The sequence below is a fragment of the Acomys russatus genome, chromosome 29, assembly GCF_903995435.1.
Source record: "Acomys russatus chromosome 29, mAcoRus1.1, whole genome shotgun sequence".
Lineage (NCBI taxonomy): Eukaryota > Metazoa > Chordata > Mammalia > Rodentia > Muridae > Acomys > Acomys russatus.
Genome location: NC_067165.1, coordinates 37,556,855 through 37,563,755, shown reverse-complemented (window position 1 = coordinate 37,563,755; position 6,901 = coordinate 37,556,855).

Sequence of the window (6,901 nt, the reverse complement as noted above, 5' to 3'; positions counted from 1 at the left end):
TTCACTGTTATGAAAGGTACTTCAGTCTGCACCAGCTGCTCTTTATCTCCTGAATACAATAGACTCATCAGTTTTCTCACCTCCACCCCCTTCCCTTCCCCACTCCTCTCCTCTTCCCTCCCACACCTTCCCCCTTCACTTTCTTCTCTTCCTCCTTCACTCCCCTTCCTCTTCCCCCTCCTCCCCTCTCCCCCTCCCCTCCCCTTTCCTCTTGTCTTCTACTCTTCCCCTCTTCTTCCTCCTAAGTCTTCCCCATCATATCTGATCTTCGGAGCTAGGTCTTATTAGGGAGCCCATAATGGCTTCAAACTTGTGATCTGCCTGCTTCATAGTGCGCGGCCAGGGCTACAGCCATGCTCGCCAATGCCTGGCTCTACACACACTTTCTGAAATAATTCATTTCTCCCTCCTGATATTTTTTTTTTTGGATTATTTTTATACTCATTTTTCTATTACCTCAGTAAGATTCTAAAATTTTAAGTAATTTTAAGTGAGCATTCAAATATGCCCCTGACTTACCAACGGTTCGTATAAATTAATGCCCTTTATTTTGCACGGACAATGAAAGGGTCTTAGGTTACTCTAATTTCATTTACTTTGTCCTAATGCCTAAGCTATTTTTTTTTGTCCTGTATTTTATTTCTATATGTACTTAAAATACGGTAGCGTATTAATATGCTAGCATAGGATAAAATAATGTTAATCTGAAGACCTTAATTTATATAACCTATAAGCACTGACATATAGTAATACCCCATGCCTTCTGGGAGTATAGGCATGGGTCTGCATCTCCAGCTTTCTTTTCTCTTTTGTGACTGTCAGGCCTCTCATAGGGCTGTTGTTTGAGACTGTACGCACACTGCTTCTCATGAACCCTGCGTGTTCTTGAGCACTTCTGCTTCCTGCACGAGATAGAACTAAGGAGGCTGCAGACAGCAAACTTCCAATCTTAGCATTTTACGTATCTCCTTAACACCCTGCTATAAAGAAAAGCAGCTCAATTAAAAAAATTTTTTTTATGAATTTATTTATTTTTTTTATGTCTGTACGTGTATGCTAATTCACCCACCCTTCCACGCGTACATCCATTCACACAGTCTGTGCGGTCTGTAAGCCTTGTACTTGGCTCCATATCGAGACATGGCATTGGTGGTGTGTGAAGACATCGCGGAGCCCTCTCACATGGCTGGCAGGAATGCAAAAGGATGACAGCATTGGAGAGTGAGCAGTTCCCCACATGACTACACATAGAATCACCACATGACCTAGAAAGTCCACTCCTCGATACATACCCAAGAGAAAGGAACATAAGTGCCAGCACCAAAAAGTGGGTGTGAGCTTCAGAGCAGCACAAATAGCACATAGATGACATGATGTAGTGTAAACAATATGGCAGTCCGTAGACGGAGGCAGCCCGCATGGCCAGCATCAGACAAATGGAGGAGCAGAAAGGGGTTTTGTCAGTGTTCTATGCTGTGAAAACACACCATGGCCAAGGCAGCTCCTAAAAGGAACAGCATTCAATTGGAGGCTGGCTTACAGTTTCAGAGGCTTAGTCCCTTATCATCATGGCGGCGAGCATGGCTGCATCAGGTAAGCATGGTGCTGGAGAGGGAGCTGAGAGCCTTACATCATGATCCGTAGGGGAGAGAAAGAGAGGGAGAGAGAGAGAGAGAGAGAGAGAGAGAGAGAGAGAGAGAGAGAGAGAGAGAGAGAGAGAGAGAGAGAAAGAGAGAGAGAGAGAAATGAATGACCCCAAGGACACACCTCCAACAAGGTCACGCCTCCTAATCTTTCCAAGCAGTTCACCAATTGGAGACCTAGCATGAAATATATGAGTTTATTCAAACCACACACACACACACACACACATTATTCATGAAGACGAAGCAGGTGTGTGTATATGCTCCAAGGTGGGTGAACCTTGAGAGCACTGTGCTAAGTGGAGGAAGCCAAACAAAAGTTAACACATTACAAAATTTTGTTTGTGTGAAAGATCCAGACGAGGGAAGTGAATCGATGTAGAAAAGTAGTGCTTTCTCGGGCCTGAAGGGAGATGGGGCTAAGAACTGAAGTTGGTCGCTTTCTTTCTCTGTGCCTATATGTGCATGCTTTTTGTGTCCATAGGATGCAGGTGGGGGGTGGGTGGGAGTCAACCTCATATTCCATTCCTCAGGAGCCATCTACCTTGCTTATAGAGACAGGTCCCTTACTGGGATCTGGAGCTTGCTAATCGAGCCACACTGGCTGACCAGTGAACTTCAGGGACACACCTTCCAGCACTGGGATTAGGAGGGCAGCCACCATGCCAACCACATGCGAGCTGGGGATTGAAGTAGGCTCTTCGTGTGGCAAGCACTTCAATGCGTTAACGCTGATCGTGTCATTGGATGTGCATATACTAAAGCCACGGAACTGTATACTTTCAATAGAATGGTATGGCGTACGAACTGTGCTGATAAAAAGATGTAAGCGAACATCCATTATTGTGACTTTTTTCCAGGCAGCTGGAGTCATTTCGGGACGTCTGTGGCTAAGCCATAGGACAACTTCTCGACGAGACAGGCAGCTTGCTAGTCGGAAAGCCATGTGTCATGGAGGCAAATGACCTACCCACAGCTATGCAGCACGGCTGGAGAATCTTGGCAAAGCACATGCATTTTTCTAAACTTGCAATTGCGTCCTCTGGGAAGAGGACGCCATCCATTGTGAATGTGCACGGAGCTCACAGTACAGAGCAGTAGAGGGCAGATCAGTGGAGTAGAGTACAGTAGCTCACTGTGCAGCAGCCTTGGTGCTCACGACAGTCTGGAGTGTGCTATATACCCCCACCTCGCCCCCACCAGCTCATGTTGGAGTTGAATTCTTAGCATTAAGTATTAGGGGGGAGGGGTTGAAAACTTGATTTGACTGTGATATTTTTCACAGGCCTTTGGGCTATAGCTAGGATTAGACAAAGTCGTGAGGGTGGAGTTCCCATGATGGAATACTAGTGAGTTGGTAAGAGGAGAAAAACCAGAAAGACGAGAAAGATGCACTACCATGTGTGGCTCGCCCATCCATCAAGACCTGTGTGATTTCAGAGGTTCTAGTCGGTGGTGAAATCACCGTAGGCTGGGGTGGGGGTGGGCATGGTCAGCTGGCTCCATTATTTTGGCTAAGCTGTGCATCACAAATGATGGTGTGATGGAGAGGTGCTGACCTCCTGGCAACAAAAAAGAAGAGAGAGAGAGGGGAGCAAGGAGGGAGGGAGGGAGGGAGGGATGGATGGATGGAGGGAGCGAGGGAAGGAGGAAGGGAGGATGGACAGGACAGTCTTTCAAAGGCTCTACCCTCAGTGACCAGCTTCCTCCAACTAGGCCCTTTGCCGAATAGCCCACCAACCTATGAACTCCACAGTAGGTTGACCACTGGTCATATTAACATCTTCATGGATGTCACCTCTCAGTGACAGCATTTTCTGGGGACCAGGCCTTCAATCTGTGAGTGAGCTTTGAGGAGGGGGCACATTTGATAACTGAAACTGTAGTGGATGTAAACTTGTCTTTGCTTTGATCCCAAGTGTGGGATTGGGAACAGACTTGTGAGAGATTAGGTTTATCCACTAGAAGACGAACCACCTCATGTCGGGGCTTGGTTTTTGCCAGCTGAAACACATCTTAGTACAGACTCTGAGAGGAGATATCTATCCATCTATTTTTCTTTCTATCTATCTATCTATCTATCTATCTATCTATCTATCTATCTACCTATCTATCTATATGCCCAAAACAGTAGGTGGGGCTTTTTTGGGTCTTGGTATTGTTTGGCTGTTCATTGCTCCACTTCGAGAAGCTCCAAGAGAGAACTGCTCCAGAGAACGCTTTGGACTCCGGCTTCCAACTGCTGTTCTAGGTTCCAGCAGCAATTTTGGTTAAATTGCTGGTCTGCTGAAATCCTGCCAACTACGCCAGAGGAATCACTCCCAGGAGCTGAGTCCAAAAAGGTCTACTTCTCCCATTCCCATTAACCTCTTTTCTCTCCTATCTAGGGTAGCTGGGTTGGAAGGGAGGTATAAGCATTAATGAATCCCAAATAAAATAGCTTTGGAAAAAGGTCGAAGCCTACATGAACCTTAACATGATGTGATGACCCGTACCTCCCAGGGACTCTGAGAGGAAGGAGGCTATTACTGATAAAGCCCCTCCACCTTGGATTTCCTTTTTTTTTTTTTTTGAGACAGGGTTACCTTGTGTAGCCTTGGCTGTCCTCAACTAGATTTGTAGACCAGCTGTCCTTGAACTCACAGCAATCCGCTTGCCTCTGCCTCCTGAGTGCTGGGATTAAAGGCATGGGCCACCACGCCTGGCTCACCAAGGACTTCTAAGAACCATGATCCAAAATAAAAATGTCTTGATTTAAACCATGCCCAGGCTGGGATGCTGTGTTATTACCCACACAAAACAGATCGGGAGAGAAATGACATATCATAAAATAGTTGGTTTTAATCTTCAGCGTCACATTACTATAGATTGCTTCTGTCCAAGCTGCCTGGCTGTAGTTGCTTCTCTGCATCTTTTGAGAGTTGTGGGTGAGGGCAGCTGAGCTGTTGAGCCTCACCTGGCCTGTGGGATCAGTCCTTAACTCTCAAGGATTGCTGAATCTAAGCAAGGTCAAGAGAGCCCTTTGGGGAAAGTCAATTTAGAATCTATCACACTGGAAAGGTACCCAGGGAGAGCTTAGAAATGTGGGTCTACATGCTGACTTGACTCAAGGAAAATTCATCTCCTTCTTACAAGCCCTGAGTGGACCTTAAAACCTTTCCAGCATAACACAGCATTTTAAACTGGCCTTGCACAAAGGGCTTGGTTGAGTCCAAATCCTCTCCACTAGCACAGTCCTCTTCCTTCCTCTGCAGCCAGCTCTGATGCTCTGTGCCTCAGGGCACTATCAAAGGATCTAGTCCTCACCTGTACTGCCACAAGAAGACCTCCCAAGCCTGTGATGCACTGTGTGGTATATTTGTCCTCCGGTATGGCCAATAGCTCCTTATATTTATGAAAGACAGACAGACTAGAAACATGTTTCTTTTCTCAGCATCCCCTCCTTTCTCTCTTCTCTCCCTTTCCCATCTATTTGTGCCTAGAGTTGGGTATCAATTAGAGATGTAATTCATGTTCTAGCAAAGATGGAACAAGAGCCCTACCCATTAGTCAATGACTTCTCTACTCCTGAGGCTACGGTTAGACCTTAAAGGAAAGGCTCTGTTTTCCTTTCTGAAGCTGTTTCTAACCCTAAACACATCCTTATCTGTGAGGCATAAGCTGTTTTGTAGGCTGGACCCATCGGAAGGGGATCTCTGCTGCACCGGTTGACTAAAGCACAAGGCAAGAAGATTCAGTGCTAGAGATCTGACCTATCAGAAACCAAGACTTCTTAAGATGCTGGTTACTTGGCTGCAAAATATCTCAGTTGGTCAAGGACCTTAGTTTGATGCCCTAGAGTCCATGTAAAAAGTTGGGCATGGTGGTAGGGGCTAGTAACCTGCTCCAGGAAGGTGGAGATAGGGGAATTCTTGGGGCTCACTGGCCAGCTAGCCAAGAGTGATGGAATTTTAATGAAAAATGTCCCCCATAGGGTCAAGTGTTTGAACTCTTAGTTCCCAGTTGGTGGGAGCTGTTTGGGAAAGTTGGGAGGACATTTGGGAAGAAGAGCCTTGACAGAGGGAGTACATCACCAGGGGTAAGCTGTGAGGGTTTATAGCCTCACCCCACTCCCTGCTTTTTTCCCTCTGCTTCCTGTATGTGGATGGAATGTGAGCAGCTTCCTGACTCTCAGGCAGATCTTGTGATCCATCCATCTGTCATGTCTTCCCTGCTATGATGGAATGTCTCTCCTCTGGCGCTGTAAGCTAAAATAGACCCTTCTTCCTTAATCTGCATTTTATCAGGGTGTTTATTACAGCAACAGAACGGGATTTAATACCAATACATTCAACTAAACAGCTGAATTCTGGGCCAATGAAGAGACCCTGTCCTAAAAAACAAGTGGTTGGCTGAGAGTGGTAGTGCACACCTTTAATTCCAGCACTTGGGAGGCAGATATAGGTGAGTTCAGGGTCAGCCTGCACTACAAAGCAAGTCCAGGACATCCAGGGCTCTATTACACAGAGAAACCCTGTCTTGAAAAACCAAACAACAAAAACAACCAACCAACCAACCAACCAACCAACCAACCAACCAACCAACCAAAAACCCTGAAACCCCCAAAACTAAAAATCACCTCTACCACTAAACCAAAAATCAAAAACCACCACCACCACCACCACCACCACCACCACCACCACCACCACCACCACCACCACCAAAACAAAAAACCCAGCAGTGCTGGAGTTGAATCCACAGAGAATGCACCATCAAGGAAAGCTAGAGCGAGGTGTGACAGTGTCTTTAAAATCAGCAGACGGTCATTAATAGTGTCAGGGGTTGGCTCTCTTTCATGGTGTGGCCAGGCATTGGTTGGACATTCGCTCAATCTCTGCTCTTTCTTTATCCCTGCACATCTTGTAGGTAGGGTAAATTTTGGACAGAAGTTTTTGTGGGTGGGTTGGTGTTCTCCTCCTCCTCCTAGGAGTCCTGTCTGGTTAGGGGGTGTCCTCTTCAGTCTCCATGTCTGCTGCTAGTAGGGGTCTAGCTAGAGTCACCCCAAATCCTCCTAAGAGCCTACCCTGCCCGTAGATCTCCAGTCTGTCTCAGAGATGCCCTAGGCCACGGTTTCTCTTCTCTCTGCAAGCTCTCTGTCCTCCTGCACACACCCTCCATCAGATCCCCGCCCTTATTTTCCTCAGCATTCCCTCTCCTATCCTGTTCCCTCTCTTCGAGCACATCCTCTGTCGATTTCATTTCCCTTGTTACTTAGCTTC